This window comes from Leopardus geoffroyi, chromosome B4 (assembly GCF_018350155.1).
Source record: "Leopardus geoffroyi isolate Oge1 chromosome B4, O.geoffroyi_Oge1_pat1.0, whole genome shotgun sequence".
Taxonomy (NCBI): Eukaryota; Metazoa; Chordata; class Mammalia; order Carnivora; family Felidae; genus Leopardus; species Leopardus geoffroyi.
This window is the reverse complement of record NC_059341.1, coordinates 6,019,257-6,042,976: the sequence shown is the minus strand read 5'-3', so window position 1 is coordinate 6,042,976 and position 23,720 is coordinate 6,019,257. Positions and strand designations below refer to the sequence as shown.

The 23,720-nt window shown below is 46.0% G+C and overlaps 1 long non-coding RNA gene across 1 annotated transcript; it reads left to right on the top strand.

Moving 5' to 3' along the window:
• Window positions 1-14,661: 14,661 nt before the first annotated feature.
• LOC123591065 lies at window positions 14,662-20,333 on the top strand. Its single transcript, XR_006709100.1, has 2 exons — window positions 14,662-14,880; window positions 20,008-20,333. It is a non-coding gene; the product is annotated as an uncharacterized LOC123591065 (long non-coding RNA).
• Window positions 20,334-23,720: the final 3,387 nt, after the last annotated feature.

The window sequence follows — 23,720 nt, the reverse complement described above, 5'->3', positions numbered from 1 at the left end:
ACAGAGATGCACATACACAGATGCGCACACACAGGTGCATACACACACAGGTGCACATGCACTCAGGTACATACACACACACATGCACGCACACACAGGTGCCTACACACAGGTGCACGTGCACATGTGTGCACACACGGGTGCGCACACAAGTGCACATATACTCAGATGCACATACATGCATGTGCACACGCACAAAGGTGCACGTGTACTCAGGTGCACACGCACACACAGGTGCACACACAGATGTGCACACACACAGGTGAACATGCACACGGGTGCACACAGAGATGCGCATACACAGATGCGCACACACAGGTGCATACACACACATGCACGCACACACAGGTGCATATGCACACAGGTGAACACACACACGGGTTCACACGCAGGTGCATGCACACACAGGTGCACACATACACACCCACCACTCTCTCCGGCTGAGAATATTCAGCACTTAAGAAGTTGATTTTGCTGGGGGGCCTGGGTGGCTCAGTCGATTAAGCGTCCAACTTCAGCCCAGGTCATGATCTCCCAGTTCGTGGGTTCCAGCCCCACATCAGGCTCTCTGCTTTCAGCACAGAGCCTGCCTGGGATCCTCTGTCCCCCTCTCTCTGCCCCTAGTCTGCTCATGTTCTCTCTCTCTCTCTCTCTCCCTCAAAAATAGTTTTTTTTTTTACAAAAAGAAGTCCCTCCATGCAGCTTCCCCGCTGTTTAACTTGTAAAGCCTGAACACCATGGAACCAATCAGTAGACACAGATCTGCCACTCAATGTGTCAGCACCCAGTACAGAGACACAGGGCCACCACGATAACTGTGACACGGTGTGACTCGTGCCCGGTGCTACCCTACACGTTTTACCAGCCTTATCTCAGTCAGCACACAGAAATACAAAAACATTTTATGGGTTGGGATTTCTATTCTCCCATCTTTCATGACAAACTTTGCGGCTTAGAAAGTTTAAATAATGGCCAAAGCTAACGACACAAGTTGTTTGGAGCCCGTATCCTATAAATCAAATGCGTTTTGTATCAGTTAGCTATTGCCACAAAGATACAGAATAACAAAGCACCTCAAAGCATAATGGCTTAAAACAATGATGTATTCTCAGGTGTGTTCAGGTTGGCAGAGGGCCAGCTGATCCAGGATGAGTGCAGTCGGAGGTGACTCTGCTCCACGTGACCCTCGTCCTTTCCCTGGGACCAGTGGATTGGCCACAGCACGCTCTTCTGATTATGAAGCCAGATGCGCAGACGTTCCCGTGGAAATGCACAAGCCCTTGGTCTAGTGTTGGACTGGCATGCCAGGACCACCTTCCCATTCTACGGGGCAAGGAGAGACACATGGCCAAACCCAGACTCAAAGACTGGGGCAATACGTGTCCCCTCTTTTATAGGAGGAACTGCAAAGTCATCAGGCAAAGTGTATAGATTGGGAAGGGTGGGGAATAGATAGAGAAGAGTGGACACCACAAGACCTATCGCCCCCATGCTCTTGGCCTCCACACTGTGTCTCTAGATCTATCCCCATAAAGTTGACCTTTCTGGGCGCTCCATAAATTCATTCTAATGTATATTATTTCATGGTGGGAGATAAAATAGCTTCTAGTTGAGAACAGTGGCTTTGGCATTGACATGAGAAGACTATCTTCCTAAATCCCAGCTGTTGCCCACTAGCTAGGGGAGCTCGACCAATTAATTTAGGATCTCAAAGCCTCATTTTCCTAGTAAATAATAGATGCCACGTGCTCAACATGGTGAAGTCGAGGTTTCCTGCCATTTTAGAATCGACATCCCAGCAGGAGGTCATTTCTAACCGAATATATTCCCCTCCGAAACTTCCTTACGTGTCCCTTCCCTTTGGAGTTCAAATGCGTGTGCGGAGTGAACAGCTCGAGCGACCTTATTTGGCACCCGCTATTTTAAGAGATGTGTGTGTGTGTGGCTGCATTGGAAACAGGCTTTTTGTCTCTGTGAGCTGTTCCGAATGGGATGTTCAAAATACACGCAGCTCCTTGCCTAAGTCTTTAAATCTTTCTATTTCTAGCTCGTATAAAGCCATTTAGAAAAGTGATGCTTCTGTCTGTTCCCAAAGGACCATTCTAGGTGGATGACTGCTTCCGGGTGCGGAGGACGGCTCCCTCACCACCCTGGCACGAGGCCCACCCATTGTACAGGCACAGGGATGGAGGGTGGCAGGGGGGTGCTAATGGGAGTCTGAGTTGGGGCAGTCTGGGTGAACCAGAGAGCAATAAAGCAAAGGCGAAACAGTGAAAGGGGGGCCAGGGTTCTCCAGAGCCTTTCTTGACTTCTTCAGTGTCAAACCTCCCTGATGTATGCAAGTAGGGTGGCCTTACGTGGAGATCTCCGCGTTAGCACAATCTCAGACTTCCAGCTGAGCTGCGTGTTCTCCCGCTGGACATAAATAATCTCAGAACATCCACCCAGACAAGATACCCGCAAGATACCAACACCCTCCAATCTTGCTAAATAAGTGACTTCTATGCCTTTACCCGTTCTTTTTATCCCGGCTGGGGTGTGCCCTCCGTACGGATGAGATTTATTGAGATCCCACTTCTAGGATCATGCCTGCTTGTTGATAATCCCCAGTTACTTAGAGCAAACCTCTGTGTCCTTAGAGCGTCCCCCAAATCACCCCAACCGATGCCCCAATCTTCTAGCGGTCTCTCTCCAACCACCTCTCATGCTGAGACTTCTCCGGTTCCCCGTGTTCTCTCTCACCACAGCTGGTCATAAACCCACCTGGTTCGACCACAGGGGCGCTCCTGGTGGAGCAGGACGCTGAGGCATCTTCGACATGGAATTGGGTCTAAGATCTTGGTTTTGGTTACTTACTTCTTGTTTCTGACTCCCGAACCCCTTCTTTGTCCAGAACCCCTGGGTGTCTCAGGCCACCCATGCAATCGGAATCCCGAGAAACTCCTCTCTGTGTTCTGTTCCTCATGGCGTCACACAGTGATCTCCCACAGAGCCCTTCCGAAAGCCCAATCGGTGAACGCATCCTAAGCATCCACAGGCTAAGCCCCGGGCTGACACTTGAGGGGGGAATAGCTTTGTCCCCACGTTATCTTAACTACCCACCAAGCACTTCCTATGGTGTGGAGACAGCATGCTTCCCTGTGCCTTCTGGAAGCTTCCATCTGTGGGGAATACAAAGAAGGCACATTCGACCAAACCCGAAGCCTCAGACCAGCTACGCCATGCACCAACTCGTTCTTATCAGGAATCGGCAGGGCGCACTAACAAAAAGGTAATTATTTATTAATGGTTACTTGAAACCTGGGGTTTCCTCACACAATTTCAAAACACAGAGGGCCATTTATTTTAAGTGGTTTCCAGACTTTGATAGATGGAATATTCTTTTGTGCCAGCAAAGGCATAAAGGCAGTGATGCTAACCAGAGTAAGTATAGAAACTATACTATCTCAGCACAGCCTTGGAAATCTCTGGACAATCATTCATTCACGTGAAGGAAACATCAAGGCAATAGAAGAACCATCTGGTCTCTATAGCTAGCACACTTGAACAGCTTGTAAAGGAAAAAAAAATAAGCCTCACAACAAAAATCTGGCAGATGACAAACCCAAGATTTTTACGTTTATCAGCGGGTTGCTATAGACCGAGATCAATACACAAAAGAGAAAGAGAACTATCAGACTCTAGCACCCCTGGCGGGAATGAAAAGACGGGCAGAAGAAACTTGAAATAGAAACTGATTATAGTTATACTGCCCCCAAACACCGCTCGCGAGAAAGCTATTTATTTTCTTTACAGATGATGGGAAATCCAAACAGAATAAAATTATACGGGATGTTGCAAAGCAAAGCAAAGCGTTTCTGTGGGTGTTTCCAGTTCAGATGGAAACATGTAAGGAGAGCCCACGGAAAGTCTGTTCCGCTGTGATGCGAAAGGCAATTTCGCAGATTTGAAGGTAATGACCGGTCCAAAGATGACTTCAACCCAAGCCTGGAATAAGTGGCTTAAGCGAAATTTCGGAGTAACCCTCAGCTCCTGGGCACAGATAAGGTCCTCCCTCCTTATTTCTGCTTGCTTTGTCTCTCTAGGTTCACCTCTTAGGAGCCCTGGGCACTTTTGAGCTCATAGGTTGACTTGGGCCCACAGCAGCATCCTGAGTCAAAGCTCTTCAAAATGGAGTGGCTTTGCCTGGGTGCACCAGACCAGACGGTCACCCAGGTCACCGGGCTTGGCTGAAAACCAAACTGAGCCCAGCCAGGGATGGCCCGCCTTAGCTCACAACTTCAACGTGGCCAAGTGGGTTTTCCTGTGCTTTTCGGGCTCCTTCCAGCAGCAGTCTGAAAGGCTGGCAACAGAACCCTAATAATACTCTTTACTGAAGATGGCGTTCACGTGTTTGCAAAGTCCTTCTAGGGCCATTTAATGCCTATTCACGCGCATGTGTGTGTGTGCGTGCAACTATCTCACCAAAAAGACAACCTCTTATCTACACAGAAAGTAATAGAGAGAGAGTGCCTCCTGGTTTCCCTTCGCCTTCTGCTCCCATCACCCAGAGGGAGCCGCCGTTACTGGTCTTGTGTGAATCTCTCCGCGCTCATCAAGCACTTACTTTCTTAAAAAAACAAGAGTTGCGTCATAGTTTGCAGCTTCTGCGACTCGCTCTTTTGCCTTTGTGACTGTAGCGGATGGCATTCTAACCGGTCCACAGCGGGCACGCCTTCTGCTCATTAAAAGCTGCGGTTTCCCATCGCACGAAGGTAGTGTCCTTTACCCACGCGTTGTCCCGCATCCTTCCAACGACAGACGGCGTGGCACCAAACATCTGCGAGCGTGAAAAAAAATTACAACGCCTTAACAGGCTTGCAACTGTCCTTTTTTTTCTTACCTCTGAGCCACGTGGCTAAATGTGGGTGGTTTCATGTGTCTGAGCCTCTTGACTTCAAAACATAACCCCAGGGGCACCCCCCCACCCCGCCGCCCCGAGTTAGCGAGCTCGCGTCGCCAACAAGTTAAGAGATGGTATCTGGTTTCAAATGCGACAATGATAGACGTTTGAAATAAGTCCTTCCTATTTTTACCCCTGCATCGAGTTGAACCCCGAATCCTACCATTTCTTGCTTTTAAACATTTCCTAGGTGAATCTGCTCTCTTCCCGGCTCTCTGGCCACCTCAGTCAATTCCCGTCTCTTATCTGGGCTTCTGGAACATCCAAGTTGGCCTCTCTGTGCCTCTCTTGTCTCCCTTTAACCCGGCAGCCTGTTGATCTGTGTTAACACTCCATTCACATGACTTAGTCCCCCACTTAGCCCCTTCCCAGACGTCCCACTGGCCTCAGAATCAAGGAAATCCTTCTCAATATAACTTGCATGGTTCCTTGCTTTCTGCTTCGACCTCATATTTTGCCTTTACCTACCCGATAACCCATAGTCCGGGCGGGCAATGGAACAGCCCCATTCTCTCCCCCGTCAGGTCTCCGCACCCGCCATGCCCTGAACCTGGATCAAGCTTGCCCTCTCTTCACCCTCCCCACCACACCCCTGCGATACCAGCTGTGCCCGGAGCAGGCTGGGTCACCGTGAAACTCAGGGCGCTTCAACTTTCAGACGTCATTGACTCCAGTCACCTTCAAAGACCTGGCCCTAATTGTAAGTTAATATATATATTTAAATGTTTTTCTTGAAGAGGGCTCACCAAACTTTATAAACTGCAGGCCCCACAAACCCACGTCTTCCCTTGCTGGCCACTGAACAGCTTTGCCAATTTATACCTAATCTGCAGTTTCCTGGTCCTCCAGGGCCTTCCTCTCCCATTGTACCTCAGTGGTCTCCTTCACGTATTTCCAGAACCTTCCCTTCCACGGATCAGCACGTTGCGAATTTCCCCAGGGGCTGATCTCATTTTGTTCCTTCCTTCCTCCTCCTTATACACTCGTAAGCTCTCAGTCTATCCTCTACACGGGACCCCATCTCCCGTGCTTCCTGTAGCATCGGCTAATTTAGTATTCTGGGCAGGACTCAGGCACATCCTGTTGGCTGGTTCTTCCAACTCATTGATAAAGATTTTTAATAAACTCGGTGCTCACAGAAACCCCTGGGACATTCTTCTAAACACCTTCCAGCAGCCAGATGTGCTGCCATTTAGGTATCCGTTCCGCTGCCTTTGGTTTACGGTTTTGGAGCCCGTTTTCAATCTGCACTGGAATTCTCCTATTCCAGCCAATTTGAACTTGTTTTGCAAGTAAACTTTCATGAGACATTTTTATCAAGTGCTTTAGTAAAGTCAAAATAAGTAACATCTGCTGTGTGTTCCCCTCAACCATTCATTTGGGTGATGTGTGCGCACGTGTGTGTGTGTGTGTGTGTATGTGTGTGCACATGCATACATTTCTTTTCAAGAAGCAAGCTATTAAGTTTGTCTGGTGGCATTTGTCCCTAAGAAACCCGTGCTGCTACGGGTCCTGGATTTGTTGGTTTGGGGCTAGTCAATTTCCATCGGTTGGGTTTTTCCCTCCTCTTAATATTGGTCCTCTACTGTAAACAATTTTTTAGCCGATCAATGGCACAGAGCATATAGGACTACCTTTCACGAGATCACCTCTTCCTTCCTTTGGGGACCTCACGGGGTTCACTCTCCCCTCCCTGCTGATTCTAATCAAAGTGAACCCCGTCCCACAGGCTGTGCCTGGCTCCAGACTCTGGCCCCGATCTCCCCATTGAACAGGATGAATTGGTGCCTGGGAAGCTGCCTCTCATGTCCTCCACTTTGCCACAGCTGGATGCCTGCCTCCCTATGTAAATGCACCTGTTTAACCTGCACCTCAGGACCCCTTCAGCCCCTGTCTCTTCAAATTCTGTGTCTGGCCCCTCCCTGACCAAGACTCTCTCCCTAAGCAAACTTCAATCAGGCTCCCCTGAGCTCTCTTCCCGAACAGGCCTCACCCTTGCCATACCCGCAGCGCCCAATGTTAGCACGAGTCCTGCTAAGTCAGTTGAGAGAGAATCCTCACCTTCCAGATCTGATCTCCCGCTGTATCTGACCAAATTCTTGATCAGGCGTCTGACTGCCCCGAGCTACTGTTTGCAAGGATCCTATTGTCTGTTTAGCCAGAAGGCCAGCTCTCCCTGATGTCACCTCCTGGGGAGTTTCCATCCATGGGTGTCACCCTGTTCCTTGGCTACTTGCTCGTGCAGTTTGGGGAACTGAACCCAGTCCCGTACTCAGGTCTCTTTCCTGCTATTGCTATACTTCCCAGGACCCGGAGGCGGAGTTAATTTCTGCAGTGGTCCTCAGGCCCTTGAGGGTTCAGAGGCTTCGTGGAGGGGTGGCGATCGGGGAGGAGCAGAGAAAGGGAACGGAGGCTGAAAAGAATATTCGAAACTGAAGATAACTTATACTCGTAGTGATCTGGGGAAGACAGAGGGAGAAAAAAGGAAAAAAAGGAGATTGCATAAAGGTGAGCATGGAAAGGTCCAGAGCTTCGGAGAAATGAAGGTTTTGCTAAACACGGTCAGCGACGGTGGCGGGAAGTCTCTGAACTGAAAGACAGAGGCCCTCCGGCTACCGAAAGTTTGCATAAGCTTCTTTCTCTGCGAATCTTACCCTCTGAGCCCACAGGGGACAGGGAGCGCCCCAGTTATCACGTCGTGTGGGAGCCCGGAGAGGGTGACACTGGCACTCCCGGCTGTGCTTCTCACGGTTCCACGGGGGTGACGCGGAGGAAGTCAGGGGGTCATGGAGGCAGCGTGCGTGAGTTATGCCATCCGTCCATTCCTAGCGCCCCAAAGGCCATTTCCTGCGCCAATTCTGATGCAGTATTTAGGACTTCCCGTCCCTTACAGACATATCAGGAAAGAAACCTAGCCCCTGCAGGAATCAGGCCATTCTTTGCTTCTAATCTGTTCTCTCAAACCCCGGGAGAGGCCATCTCTCCTCACAACAGTGGTTTCTTACTGACCGTCGTCACCTAAGGAATAACCCTGACGTCTCTCTGTGAGTGTCTACGGAAGAAAATTCCTGATACATTTGACGGTTGGCTAGAGGCATCTCCCCTCCGGTTTTCTGGTTAAATGTTAAGCATCATGAAATGCCACGTGAGAGTGTAACTAATACTATGAGGGTTATTACTACTCCTTTTGGCTTGGGAGTCCTCACAGCCACGCAAACACATCTTTCGTGTATTCAGGGCACCTGTATCGATCGAGTCGGAATCGATGGAGTCCCGATCAAGTCCCGATCGAGTTTGGGAAGAGAGCTCAGTATTCTCTCTGGTGTTGTACTAGGCTGCAGGAAATCTCCCTTCAACCTGTTATCTGCCTCGCATTGACCTCTCCACCGTCTTCGTTCCTGCCCATCTTGCACTCCCTTCTGTATCTCTGCAACTTCCACGCCCGCCAGCATCACCTTCTGGATGAAAAAGTAAAAATTAGTCCCCACCAAGAAAGTAAAAACCTGCCTGGCCATTCATCAGGCTGGAAGAACAGAGCCAGCTGTGGAGTTCACAGGAAACACTATCTCCCCCCCAAGGACATCCTGGAGAGTTCCAGTATGTCATAGCAACCCCTTCTTTGAGTGACTGCCGCTTTTGAACCCACTGAGAAACTTTGTTCTCTAAAATCATAGACTGGAGGAACCTTTGCTCTTTGACATTGTACCAGTAAGAATGAAACCTCCCGCTTTTGCCCGGGGGACCCAGTGGCTTTTGGACACAGAGAAGGAGTCAGGATTTACAAACCAGTGCAGAACTTCAGATAAGGGCAACATTCCATATCTATCTTAACTTCCTTATTTGCACCGGAACACTTTTCAGTCCGGACCTGCTATTGCCCTTTACCTTGTGGTGCTTTGCTCTGAGGCCTTATCAAAGCCCTGCTTCTTTCAGATTACATTCGAACTCCATCATTGCCCCTTATTTTCTTGTTTGTTCGGTGAGACGCTCTCCAGACCTGCTTCCCCCTCATCTCGTCAGATCAATAAACCTGAATGTATCCGTTTGTTCCCAGGGGTCTTAAGCTCATTGGACTAGGACGCTGAGCACCTAATGTTTATTCTGCCACAAACAGAACAAATTTCCCCAAAGGTTGGCAGCACAATGATGAAGTTCATCCCTTATCCTTATGTATGGTTCTATATTTCTTTCCCAAGCTATTTCGAAACTAGAATTTCTGCGTTTATTAGGGATATTCATACATGAAATAAGGTATTTAAATTACACCAATCTTGGACTCAAGGAGCCAAGATCAGTCAACACTTTCAGGCAAGGTTGGAAATAATTACCCTCGACCGGGATCACATTTTTATTTTTTCCGTAAAAGAGCAGATAGCACAAAAGCAGCTGTAGACCATGTGTAAATGAATGAGTGTGACCGTGTTCCAATAAAACTTTATTTACCAAAACAAACAGTGGGCCAGATTGGGCTCAAGGGCTATACTTTCTGACCCTGGTCTTAGACCATGTTGATAAAACAGAATCACAGTTCGTGAGTTTGCTAATTGTCTTCTCCGTTGAGGATATGTGTCAAATATTACATGAGTACCTGAAGAAGATAGATTGAAATCTGAAGAACTTTAAGAGCCCCAGGAAAGAATGTATTAATAGTTGTAACGAAGGACCACGAGAAATAACAAATTTTGGGCATCTACATTGTGCTTCGTACTTTATGTAAAATGACAAAACTTCATAGGGTTACCAGGTAGGTATTTAAATCCCCATCTTATATGTGATGGAATCCAGTCCAGAGGAATTATGAAGATTTCCTAGAATCACTGAGCTGTTAAATGGTGGCACCAAAGTGCAAAACGGAGTTCATCTCACTCCAAAGCTGGTCTTTCTCAAATACACCCTGTGAGAATTTAAGCAAGTCAACTCTCCTTTGCCCATCTCTCTTCTTTCTTACCATTTTTCGGCAGGGCCAAGACATTATGTTCTCCTGTATGTGTTTAATCAAAGACTTCTCTGGTGACTCTTAGTAAAAGAAATGTTTTATAATGGGGACGAGCCACCCACTTCCTTCTGACAGAGCTTCCTGGCGGCATTTTTCCAAGAACCAATGAGAAAGGACTAGAACCTGTTGCAGAGGAAGCTCCAAAAAGGTTGCAAAGCTCTATCAGTCAAGCCAGCCACTGGAACACAAGCACCAAACCCCCAGCTAATGAACGGGACACAAAGGCAGAAGAGATCTCACAAGCTGGTACACGATTGTAGGGATTCTGATGCTAAAAGGGTTGGGTCTTCATACCCGAGCCCCAGAGTTGTGTCCTCCCCCCACATTCATATGTGGAGACCCTATGCCCCACTGTGATGGTAACTGAATGGGGAGGGGCTTAGGTAGAGATGAGGCCATGAGGGTGGGGCTCCATGATGGCGTTAGTGTGCTTATGGGAGCGGACACAGGAGAGCTTGCTTTCTCGCCCTGCACACAGGCAGTAAGGAAAGGCCATGTGTGGACATAGAAGGTGACTGTTTGCAGACCCTACTGGCACCTTGATCTTCAACTTCCAATTTCAGTAATTGTGAGACATAAATTCCTGTTGCTTCAGCGACCCGGTCTATGGATTTTGTTATGGCAGCCCATGCCACCTAAGACACACCTCAAGGAGAAAACGTATACACAAAAATCTTTGGAGTAACTCGATCTCTTCAGAAAGTTCCATTTGAAAAAGAACTATACAATATCTAAAGACACCACACTTCATTCACTTTGGGGACCTGGATAAAAATTAGCTGTATTGGCAGAGCATTGAAAGCTTTGCCCTTCACATCCTCAGACGATAGAATTTGAATTGATTTCTAGGCTAGGACAGGCTGTGCCTTGTTTTCCCTCTTGTGGGGTATATTTGCCTCCCCCTTAGCAGCAAAGAATTAGTGGCCCTCCTTCATAAGTTGCGTGGATGACTTACATGCCCACTCTAGGAAGTGCTAAGAATCTAGCTTCCTGGAAATATATACTGGCAGTGATTACCACGTCATGATGCACCTTAATGCCATTTTACTTCCTTTGGTGAGGAGAGTGGGAGAGGAGACAGCTGCCGGAGAGGGAAACTGAGTTTCAGACTGTGGTTCGTGAAACCCTAGAAAGAAGACCCGCAGTGTAATACCAACGACGGCACGCAGCTAAGATGGGATGGCTGGGTTTGCACGTAGTCTGTCTTTGGACGAAGCAAGCCCCATCATGGCCGGTTTTATAAGTTATTTCTTGGTCCACCCGTATCACCCCCGCCCACTCAGTCTCTACAGAGGAGCCAGCACTACAGGGAGGCCCGGCAAATCCATTGCCACACAAGTTCCAGGAGTCAACCACAATTAAAATGCTCTTATCCAGACTGTTCACCTGCTCTCAGTTCCCAGAGAAGTCACTGAATATTCTGGAGAAGTGCCAACAGAAGAACATCTTAGTAAGTGACCACTCTGTTCGAAAAGCAGACCGGAGTTAGTTTTTCACTTCTGATGTGCTCGGCACAGCTTTCGTGCTTACCCGAGGGGAGGCAGGAGAAGCTTCTGTCTTTGCTTTGTTACTTGGTTCAGGCATCAGATAAACCATCAGAGAGCAGACCAGGGACGCAGGACACTCATTTTGCAGGAGAAGAAACTCCAGACCAAAGCGTAGGTCCTAGGGGTCTCATTCACAAAGTCTCCCAGTGTGGGGTAGGTCGCTAAGCCTGACCTGGGCCTGGCTATCCACACAGGAAAATGAGGATCAGAGCATCACTACCAGGGCTCCAGTGAGAACAAACATCCTGTGGGAACACAGCTAAGGAATTATTACATCTTTCCTCTTTCTGGCCAAGATGGTGTGAAGGGGGCCACCAGACTAGGTTCCAAAGGCATTTATCATGAGAGCATCTCCATTCACAAACTTTATTTCACCGGCAAGCCCCTTAAAAGCACACTACACACACAAAAGTAGTTTAGAGAAGGCAATGGGCAGGACAGGCAGTTATGGACTTGGCCCTTGGCTGATGCACCTACCTGCCTGTGGAAGCCTAGTGCTGTGGAGTGCCACAGTCTAAGACAGGGTCAGCAGCAGCTGTCTCTCTGACGTTTAACAATGTGTGTGGAAACATATGGGGTCAAAGTCTTGGGTTTGAATCCCTACCATGCTGGCCTCTACTCAGGTAATTTTGGCAAGTTAATTTATTTGCCCTCCCTTTTACCTGACTGGTAAGACATGGGTGGTATGATAGTGATTTTTTTTTTTTTTTTAATTTTTTTTTTTTAATTTATTTTTTTTTTTAATTTTTTTTTTTCAACGTTTATTTATTTTTGGGACAGAGAGAGACAGAGCATGAACGGGGGAGGGGCAGAGAGAGAGGGAGACACAGAATCGGAAACAGGCTCCAGTCTCTGAGCCATATGATAGTGATTTTTATGTGCCAGCTTGGGTGGACCAAAGTGCTCACTTATATAGTCAAACATTCTGGGTGTTTCTGTGAGGGTGGCTTTGGGTGGAGATTTACATTTATGGTGGACTTTGAGTAAAGCAGATGTTCTCCATAATGTCGGCGGGCCTTGTCTAATCAGTTGAAGACTTGGCTAGAACAAAACACCGGCTTCCTCTACGGAAGAGGGAATTCTCCAGCAGACAGCCCTCAGACTTTATCTACAAAATCAGCTCTTCCTGGTTCTAGAGCAGATGGCCTTTGGACTCAAATCGCAGGTCTTTCCTGAGTCTCTAGCTTGCCAGCTTCCCTTACCAGATTTTGGAATACACACACACACACACACACACACACACACACACACACATGCGTGCACGCACACTATTGGTTCTGTTTCTCTGGAGAACCTTGGCCAATACAGATGGTAATATCTATCTTGAAATGTTGTCTTGAGGGATAAATAAAAATGCTTGGTAATACCAAGCACTTGGTGAATACTCTACTTTTGTTATTATAAGGAAGGTAAAACGAGGGCAGATTTCTGCCATGGCTTCTACTTTGGCTACTACATGGCTACTACTTCTAAGTTATGCCACATCGTATTCTTTTTGTGTGTCAAGGGGATGGCATTACAGACCCAAAGATCCTCTTGTAGACCCAGTGGGGCTAAACTTCCAACGAGTTGGAAAAAAAAATTGCTGCTTGTATTTGCTTCTCGTTAGGAATTATCCAATGATTAGAACTTGTGGGGCCAGGGGAGGGGGAGCATCCCTAAGACCTTGCTCCCTGTACTGTGCACCAAAGTTTAGGGTACAGCACAGAGATGGCCTCTTCCCTTGTTCCTCAACGGGAGCCTCATGAATGTGTGATCACGTGGAATCAGGGGAGAAGCCCTCTTCGAGGCTGTCTGTTAGAATAACCGGAGGTTGGGGGTGCCCGGGTGGCGCAGCTGGTTAACCGTCCGACTCTTGGTTTCGGCTCAGATCATGGTCTCGTGTTTCGTGAATATGAGCCCCACGGCAGGCTCTGTGATGACAGTGCAGGGCCTGCTTGGGATTTTCTCTTTCTTCCTCTCTCTTTGCCCCTCCCTCGCTTGCTGTCTCTGCCTCTCTCGAAATGAATAAATAAACTTAAGAAAAAAAAAAAGAAGAAGAACTGGAAGATGATGTGCACAGTTGAAAATAACAATACACCTAGGACACCTGACACAGGATTGGCACTAGACGTGCAGCAAATCTCAGTGGAAACCCCTCTATGCGTCCTCTGAGCATAACTTAGAGACGCAGGCTTCTCCTCTGTACTAACCTTCTTGGAAGGGCCAGCAAGGAAACACAAGCCAGCCTTTGGGGAAAAGCCACACCTGAGCCACTAGGAGGAAAAGCATGCAGCGTGTAGGTGAATGAGGCCAGAGCAGAATTCAGCCCTCCCCCCTCTCAGCCCTTCATTGTGACCACGGAAATGAATTTCCCCCTTCAGCCACAGAACACAAAACACTTGGATTTCTCTAAGTCTTCCGGAGGTGTAAGTTGCATTCGGAAAAATCTGTACATTTAACTTTGTTCGTCACCTGACCCAGGGGGATGAAAATGAACTCCATAAAACTGGCACAGCCACACGGGAGACAGGGCTCCGGAGCTCCCAGGGTGCCTCCCGCTCCCTCCCTGCCCTGTAATCGCGCTGCTGCAGCAGATAAAGGAATCACAGAGCCTGCATGCAAAACCCGAGCCTCCTCTCTGCCTCCCCTCCCGTAATTTATCTTTTCTGCTTTCCGCAGGAACCGCCACCCTCTGCAGTGTTCATCATTTGACTGGGACTTCCCCCTTTTGTTGTCACCATCGCTGCCTTTGTTTTTGGAAAAGGAAGGGGAAAAAAAAAACCATCCTTGGCTCATAGAGCCTACGTGGGAGGGCGGCTGTGTTTGGAATACACCCCATCACATGTAAAATTCATGTGGCCCTCTCCCTCTATCAACCTGAGCATCGTTCCTGTCCCTAAAGAACTTGGGAAATGCAATGCCAACCTGTTTCACTCTAAGATTATAGCCCCAGTATTTTCACTTGTTAATAACTAAGATCACTCCCTAACGAGCGGAATACTTTTCTAAAGACACCAAAAGCATCATGTGCGTGTAGATACTCCACGTCTGCGCGGAAAGAAACCAATATTTCTGAACTCCTTCACCCTCCACTGATGCAGTTGCCATGGAAACCGTAACATTAAGCCAGGGAGTTACTTCCTTCCGCATTACATAATATTATCTAATGCTTAGTTACTCCTGAACAAATGTGTTTGTTCAGTCGCTTTTTGTCCATGTAATCAACCATATCTGCCTCGATTTGATTAAACAAGTTGCAGCGGCATAAAATTCAGCGACTGACTGCGTCGTGCCCGGCTGCCTGTTACTCACCCAGAAAATGACATGCTCTGCATTTGCCAGAAAGGCTGCACGTGGGGTTGGAGAAGAGGGTCTGTGCGGCACCGGTGACACAGGCGTGGCTGCCGATTAAGGTAATTAAGATTAAAAGGACACGAAGTTAGAAACTGGAGCAGAAGCGCTTACGATGAAATTATAGTAGTTTTGAACCCTTTTTTTTTTTCTTCTACCAAAAGGGGAGAAGACAGCACAGATTCTCTGGAAGGGTCTGTATGTAACGTCCTTCAAGGAAAGAAAACGTTTGCTACTGAAATTCTTGCTCCAGGTGGGGACATTATTCCCCGTATTAGCAGCGGGCTTTCAGGAGGACTATCGATTTACGTGTTATTTGTGGGACCGTAATGGACGACCGTTCTCAGTGACCTCGAGGCTCCTTTCTTTCTAGTTATGGCCATGGACAGTCCCTTCATTCCTCTTCTGATTCATTTTAACACACGACTTCAGGTTATTTCGCAATGAGTGGCAATAAGGGATAGAATACCCAGACGTAAATAATGCTTGTTGAGACAAAGTTCTTGATGGAGCATTGAGTCCTGCTCTTGCCTATAGGTCAGTCTACTGTCTGCACATATAGCAAGATCTGGAAGGATTCATTTTCCCTTCCCTCCCTCTTTCCCTCCCCTCTTCTGTCTCTCTCATCCTTCCTTCCTTCCTTCCTTCCTTCCTTCCTTCTTCTTTTTCTTTCTTTCTTTCTTTCCTTTCCTTTCCTTTCCCTTTCTTTCTGTCTTTCTTTCTTTCTTTCCTTTCCTTTTCTTTCTTTCTTTTCTTTCTTTCTTTCTTTCTTTCTTTCTTTCTTTCTTTCTCTTTTTAATATACTTACTGCACTAGCTACATGTTAACAGTATTTATTGAGAAATGAATTGAATCCCTAGGCTGGCATTTTACTTTTATTTTTTAATTTGGAAATCAGATTTTATTCATTGAATAATGATTTAATAACCTAGATAAATAAGGCTTATTTCCTAAGACACACATTTTATTTATTTTTTTAATTAATTTTTAAATATAGTTTATTGACAAATTGGTTCCCATACAACACCCAGCGCCCATCCCAACAGGTGCCCTCCTCAATGCCCATCACCCACTTTCCCCTCCCCCTTACCTCCCATCAACCCTCAGTGTGTTCTCAGTATTCAAAAGTCTCTTATAGTTTGCCTCCCTCCCTCTCTGTAACTTCCTAGGCTGGCATTTTAAAAACATTTTACTAAATATTTATATAACTCTACAACCTATTTATGAGTTTATGTCCTCTTTAGTATATTCTTAATAAAGACATAGTGATAAGGTGCATAGTTATTTTAGGGGGAAAAAAAGGTAAGCCAGAAGTCCATTAAAACCATTCAGAACTACCACCCAAAAAGAAGGATCTGTGCCATTTTTATGCAAATGGAGATAGCATTTAATTAGAGTTTCTACAGGAATACCTTTTGTTCAGATTTGGTCCATAATTCCTTTCTTCTTGTGTTTTCTTGAATCTGTTGATTCTGTCATGTTCTGCACCTGTCATGTCATTTTATTTCATGGTCTTAATTTGTTTTGCCTGTAATCCTTGGTCTTTTCATCTGCAAAAAAGTCAATGTTGACTTTTCCTGCTAATCTAGAAGTTTCATTTCCCTGCAATGTTCTTGTTCTCTCTCTGTCTCCTCCTTTAGCTATTTCTAACAACCCTGAGCTGGCTGGCACCTGGCTGTTTTCATCCAGCTTCCTTTGACTATGATGGGCTTCCTCCCTCTGGTTTCCTACTCACCCTCTGGGCGTCATGCCCTCCTAACTCCCCTCACCTCTTACTATAAGGTGCAGTTCGGGCATCACATCCTAGAGTCTCCAGTTCACAACACTCATCCCCACCCACCCACCAGTGAATTTTCCCCTCCTTGCTTTCACTGTGTATAATTCTATCACAACACCTATAAAATATTAATTTCTCTGTTGTGGATGAGTCTCTCTCCATTTGTTTATTAAACAAATACTTATGTGGCCTTACTCAGTGCCAATCCAGGACAGCGGGTCCACAGAGATGGTGAAGACCAACAAGGTCTGGTCCCTGAAGTTTACCAGCTGTGTCTTGAATTTCTTAGCAAAATGTCTCACCCATAGTGGACACTTAACATTTGTTTGTTCAATTGGTTTTTAAAACTACCAGTTTTGTTACACGCATTACCTAAATTTTAGGATAGAAAAAAAAGAAATTAACAGAAAAAAAATTTATCTGTACTCTCACATAGCTAGGAGTTTAAGTCACATTTTTGTATGCATATTTTCCAAGCAGCATTTTCTTAGACATAATGCAAATCTCCTTTTAAAATGGGGTCCTAGGACATGTGCATTTTGTGCTTGAACATCTCAGATATGGCCATCAGCATTCAGATGGCTTCTTGTCATGCAGGCATAAATGTGTCAGAATGAGGGGACATTCCAATGGATCAGGTGATTCTTTAGTCATTCTTGCCTCGGGCCTGACTCTGTATTTTTTCATAACTTCACTACAGTGAGGTCTTTGCTGACTTGTCCACTCATCCGGAAACAAGAGCAAGAAAGGACATAGGAACTCAGTTCCCTGAAGACAAGAGGCTCAATTTCAAGGAACCAGACCAGGATTCATCTTTGTCTATGGTTTCTAATCAGAAAGTTCCCATTTGCAGTAACTGCCTGACATCTTGTGGGTCACATAAACCTTTTTTGTTTGGGCATCTGATTTGGTACTCCGAAGATTTGCATGCAAACATATCTTAGACCGTAACGTCGGGAGTCAAACTACCTTGACTTTCAATATTGGCCCTGCACTTGAGGAAACTGTGGACAGTGAAATCTCTCTTTAATGTCGCAGTTTCCTTTTATGTAAAATGAGACCAATAACGGAAGATTGAATGAAGTGCTAGTGCACCTTCAGGCTAGTGCGTGGCACTTAGAAACCATTCAACAGACGTTCATGTTGTACCACATCTTCTTTTTTTTTTTTTTTAAATGTTTATTTATTTTTGACAGACAGAGCGTGAGTGGGGGAGGGGCAGACAGAGAGGGAGACACAGAATCCAAAGCAGGCTCCAGGCTCTGAGCTGTCAGCACAGCACAGAGCCCGACGCGGGGCTTGAACTCACGGACCGCGAGATCATGACCCGAGCCGAAGTCGGACGCTCAACCGACTGAGCCACCTGGGCGTCCCATACCACATCTTCTTTATCGATTCATCCATTGATGGACATTTGGGCTCTTTCAATACTTTAGCTACTGTCGATAGTGCTGCTATAAACGTGGGCGTGCATGTGCCCCTTCGAAACAGCACACCTGTCTCCCTTGGATAAATGCCTAGTAGTGCAATTGCTGGGTCGTAGGGTCGTTCTATTTTTAGTTTTCTGAGGAACCTCCATCCTGTTTTCCAGAGTGGCTGCACCAGCTTGCATTCCCACCAACAACGCCAAAGAGATCCTCTTTCTCTGCATCCTCACCAACATCTGTTGTTGCCTGAGTTGTTAGCCATTCTGACAGGTGTACATCCCTACTTTCTAATAAAATGCTTCCATTGGCTTGATATCGCATTAACTTATTCTTTTTGATTCTATAAGTTCCTTGTCTTCTGGTATAAGTGATTGCCTCCCCTGTAAGCCTCAATATTCACCGCACTTAGAATTTTTCATAGTATCCACTTTACCATTGTCCAGTCATACAATCACATAGGAGAAAATTTTGGCCCCTAGTAGTTCAAAATGATTCTACTTTGGCGCATCTACGATCAATTTTATTTGGGGAGCTGAGATGAGACCATTTCATACAATGGAATTTCCTTCGAAGAATTGCAAAGTAAGATTGTAAAAAGTAGGAGACATTATCACCATTACCTTGATTCCCATTGATTGTTCAGAATTTTGTAATTTAGTTCAGTTGAGAAACATGTTACACTCATGGAGACCACCTTATCTGATCTCTCCAAGTCCCAAGGTGGAATGATCTAGCCTTTGTATGCTCCAATAGGAAACCCACAAGTTAGATAAGAAACAAAGCTCAGCCTTCAAAATGTGAGGGTTCTGAGTTAAAAGAACCTCAAGCAACCAATCCACATGGGATCAAATGGGAAACATGAATGATATGAAATCCAGAGCAAGGGAGATTGCTATTTAAATTCTCCTTTTCTTGGGGCACCCTGGTGGTTCAGTCCGTTAAGCATCCGACTCTTGATTTCCACTCAGGTCATGATCTCGTGGTTCATGAGATCAAGCCCCACCCTGGGCTCCGTGCTAACAGTACGGAGTCTGCTTGGCATTCTCTCTCTCCTTCTGTCTCTCTGTCTCTCCCCCACTCTCTCTTTCTTTCTAAATGAATAAAATAAACTTTCAGAAAAAAAGTAACCTTTTTTTTTATCTTCCCATGGCTCTATGTGCTACAATTCCAGCAGCTTCTTTATGTGTTCCATTAAAGGAAAGCCATGTGTTTATTCAGCTATTAACAAATCAGGAAGCCTTGCTGAGATGTTAGCTTTAGCATAACACTATGCTTGATGGATAAGGTTAATCCAGCCCAACACAGTTTCTTTGGTAGTGATAACAGTGGGATTTGTGGAGGAAAGAATATGTATGTGTGCGTAGATTTTATGAGACAACCCTACTGTTCTACAATTGGATGCCTCAGTTTATCTAAATATTTGTTGAATGTTTTCAGAAGCTTGATTTCAAGGTAAATGGTCTGGGAGATTTTATTGCCTGCCATATTTATTTCTTCTTAAAACAAGTCCTTCTGTGCATATACACTTATATTTGACTTTTTACAATTTGAGTCCACATCTCGTCTTTGAAGTAATTGGGACTGACCATCCTCCTTGATAGAGAGGGCAGCCAGAGGGAGGTCGGACCATGGAAAGTCACACACCCAAGTCTAACGATGAGTAAGTCAGGGACACTTGGCTTTTTAATGAAAGCTACAGAATCTGACCCCAGGAAAGTTTACCTATTACTTCTGGAATTGTTGTCTCCCCGCAAAGCGAAGTCCAGCGTAAGAATCCCTATGACAAGCGAAAGACCTAGGATTCTAACCCACTTCCTCTAGGTGCACGTGCAGCAAATCTGCCCCCACGCGCCACCGTCCAGTATCTACATTCATGTTCAAGTGGCCCATGTTTGTCTACAGCAGTTTTTAAAAAATGATATCCTGACTCATTCCTTTTTTGATTTCTGGACCGACACGTAACTTTTCATCTGCTTCATTCACAGGGCAATTCCTTTACCCCTGAATTGCTTTGGATCTTCCCTGGAGGTGACCTGTAACAACATGCACAGAAAATTCCATGAAGATTCATCCAAAGGATGCCTAGAGTTCCCCCTGGTGATTCCAGACAGCAGTATACCGAGTCCACGTCTTCTGAGCATGAGAAATTCATTTAACCTTTGGATATTCTTCTCGGACCCATTAGCCTTTTGTATGACCATCACTGTTGTCACTCCTAGCTGGGCTGTCTTTGGTGTACTTAAGGAGCCTCTTATTTGAACGTAGATGCTAAAACCCTAAATAAACTATTAACTGGTTAAAGTTAATACTGTATTAAACGAGTGACCAGGTCATTCTTCTTTGTGAGCAAGTCGGCTTTATTCTAGAAATGCAAACACTGCAAAAAATAATAACGTGATTGACTGAAATTAATGAATTAAAGGAGGAAGTTCACGTGATCCTTTCAAGTCATGCTGAAAAAGGATGTTATAAAATCCGGTGCCCATCCATGATGAAAATGTGCAGCAGGCTAGGAATGAAAGCAAAATATTAGAGCTACATAGTCCCAGTGGGGCGCCTGGGTGGCTCAGTCGGTTGCACGTCGAACTCTTTTTTTTTTTTTTAATTTTTTTCAACGTTTATTTATTTTTGGGACAGAGAGAGACAGAGCATGAACGGGGGAGGGGCAGAGAGAGAGGGAGACACAGAATCGGAAACAGGCTCCAGGCTCTGAGCCATCAGCCCAGAGCCTGACGCGGGGCTCGAACTCCCGGACCGCGAGATCGTGACCTGGCTGAAGTCGGATGCTTAACCGACTGCGCCACCCAGGCGCCCCTACACGTCGAACTCTTAATTTCAGCTCAGGTCGTGATCCCCGGGATGTGGGATCAAGGTCTGCATCAGGCTCCGTGCTGAGTGTGGAGCCTGCTTAATTCATTCTCTCTCTCTCACCCTCTGCCCCTCCCTTCCTTGAGCTCTCTCTCTCTCTTTCTCAAAAAAATGAGCTGTGCTGTGACTTTTGTCTGACTCCCAAGCCACAGGCTTCGTCACCAGGCCATGCCCTCCTGGACAGTTTGAAAATGGAAATGTGCACAAAGGACAACTACCCCAAAAGGAATCAGGGTTCTCAAAATCAGGCAGCAGGCCCCAAAGTTTCCTAACCGTTTTTCCTGTCTCTCTCCAAAACAAAACAAAACAAAACAAAAAACAAAACAGAGAGAGACTTGGCAGTTTCTTTAAAAATCAGAGCTTTTGCCCTAATTAAAAAAAAAAAATTATTAAGGGGCAACTGGTGGCTCAGTCGGTTAAGCATCTGACTTCAGCTCAGGTCATGATCTCATGGTTCGTGGGTTCGAGCCCCGCGTCGGGCTCTGTGCTGATGGCTCGGAGCCTGGATCCTGCTTCGGATTCTGTGTCTCCCTCGCTCTCTGCCCCTTCCCCGCTTGTGCTCTGTCTCTCAAAAATGACTACACTTTGAAAAAAAAAGTGTTTTTAATTAAAAAACAATTTTATTCAAGTAACAGGACTAAAACAACAGGAGAACGCCAATGAGCAGCACATCCCCACTGGAATTATTACTCATGGAACCCGACCCAAGGATGTGCTTTTCTTTTTCACTCTATGACTTCATGGGTCAATGGAAGGCTCGTTTCTCTAAAATAATAATAATAATAAACGGGGATTTATGTGCCACCTCTTGGAGGCTACTGGCAAGCCCAACAAGGGCACTGTTCTGACACATTTCACATAATCAAATACAGGAAGGGAGGAGCACCCGAGCCCTGCTACCTTTGCTTCTGCCCTGCTCATCAACAGTTCTCAATCTTTTCATCAAAACTACATCAAATGAAGAGAAAAGAAAGCACAAACATTTTGTCTGCCCCCTCTTAATTTTTCAAAAAAAATTGGCTTCCCTGTCCCGAGGTAATTAAGCTGCACTCCTTTGAAAGCACCGTTGAATTTTTCCCTTGGTGTGCAATGAATTTAGGCTTCCTTTTCTTCTACTGGTAGAAATCACTGTGTAGGTTAGCGTCTTTTGTTAGGTCCTTAATAAAGAAGCTGCATCACCAAAAGCTGGTATTTATAAACCAGGCTTCAAAGCAGTCAGAGAACTCCAGAGCTATAATTCAGGAAAAAAAAAATATGTTTTCTCTAATATATTGAAATGGTGAATGAGTATTATGGGAACATCATGACTATTATGTGGTGTAGACCTCTGACTTCAGCATGGTTCTTTATGGTATAGCGCATTAATATTAACCATCATAGATAACCATTTATTTATAATGTGCTACCAACATATGGGTTTTTCTGTTCATTTTAAAATACTTGGTTTTAGGGGCACCTGGGTGGCTCAGTCAGTTAAGCGTCTGATTCTTGTTTTTGGCTCGAGTCATGATCTCACGGTTCGCAAGCTCGGGCTCTGTGCGGTCAGTGTGGAGCCTGCTTGGGATTCTCTCTCTTTCCCTCTCTCTCTGGCCCTTCCCCACTTGTACTCTCTCTGTCTCTCAAAATCAATAAATACACTTTAAAAATAAATAAATAAAATAAAATATATGGTTTTAATCTCACACCAGACTATCATGTTGAGGAGAATTATGTCTAAATACCTTTTGAAGTTAAATAAGAAATTCTGAATTGTTTCCAAAACATCTTGTTTCCGTAGAACATGTTGGCCACATTGGAAATGCTGGAGGCAGAACTGGTCGTACGTGCCTCCTTGGGTTTGAGGAAGTCTCCGGGGTTCTGGTGTGAAAAGAAGTCTGACCTGTCTGGTTGCTGTTGTTACTGGTCTGGTTTCTGACACTAACAACCTCTGAACTTCCTCTCCCATCAATAAAATAAGCACAGATCACGAAAGGAGCCCAGACCAGGATGGGGTGAGTTACAGCCTTATGAGCAACCTTTTCCAGCTTCATGGTTTTATCACAGAACACGGATGCGGATTTCCTCCATCAGAATGGATTTCCTCAAACTCAAGATTCAGGGGGGTTTGAAAGAGAGTTTTCAAAACACATTGGGACCCACTGTGTCTCCTTGGGCCGGCTCACTCACTCCGAGCTGAACTCAGCCAGAGAAAGACACTGTCCTCCCTGAATATGTTCATAAACACGATGGTGGCTCGCCAGGGAGGATGAGCCCCGCTGTGCCCCCGGCTCAGCTGGGAATACACGTTCTTCTTGCAAACTAGGTGTCGCCTGACCTAACTGCTGGATGTTGCCCTCTGACGCGAGTATGAAGCAGAGCTTCAGAGGCGCTCGTGTTATGCGTCAACCTTGATACTTAGAAGTTCACACGAACAGATGTCTCGTCGTCACCTCGCTGAGCTGGGCTGTGCAGGAGGCGCGCTGCTGTGGCACGCAGGAGCTCCGAGAGACATGTACCGTTTGCACGCACGGTGTCCTGGCGTGGACCTCAGATGCAGTCTCATCTCCGGAGGGCTAAGTGGAATTGACTCAGCGTCACCATCCAGGCCATCGTCGTTGTTGTCGTCATCACCGTCATCGTCTCTGTTGATATTAATCAGACACCTGATATGAGTCAAAAGCCTTAGAACAAACACATTAAGGTGCTTGGATATCCACTGCACAGAATACAACATCCTCCTCCCAGGGAAAAGAGAGCAAAGAGAAGAAGCACTGGAATTTAGAGTTCTTTCTGGATGCCCAACTCTCGTCCTGGACAGTGTATGGTCCCCATGCCATCCGTGTGGGATGAG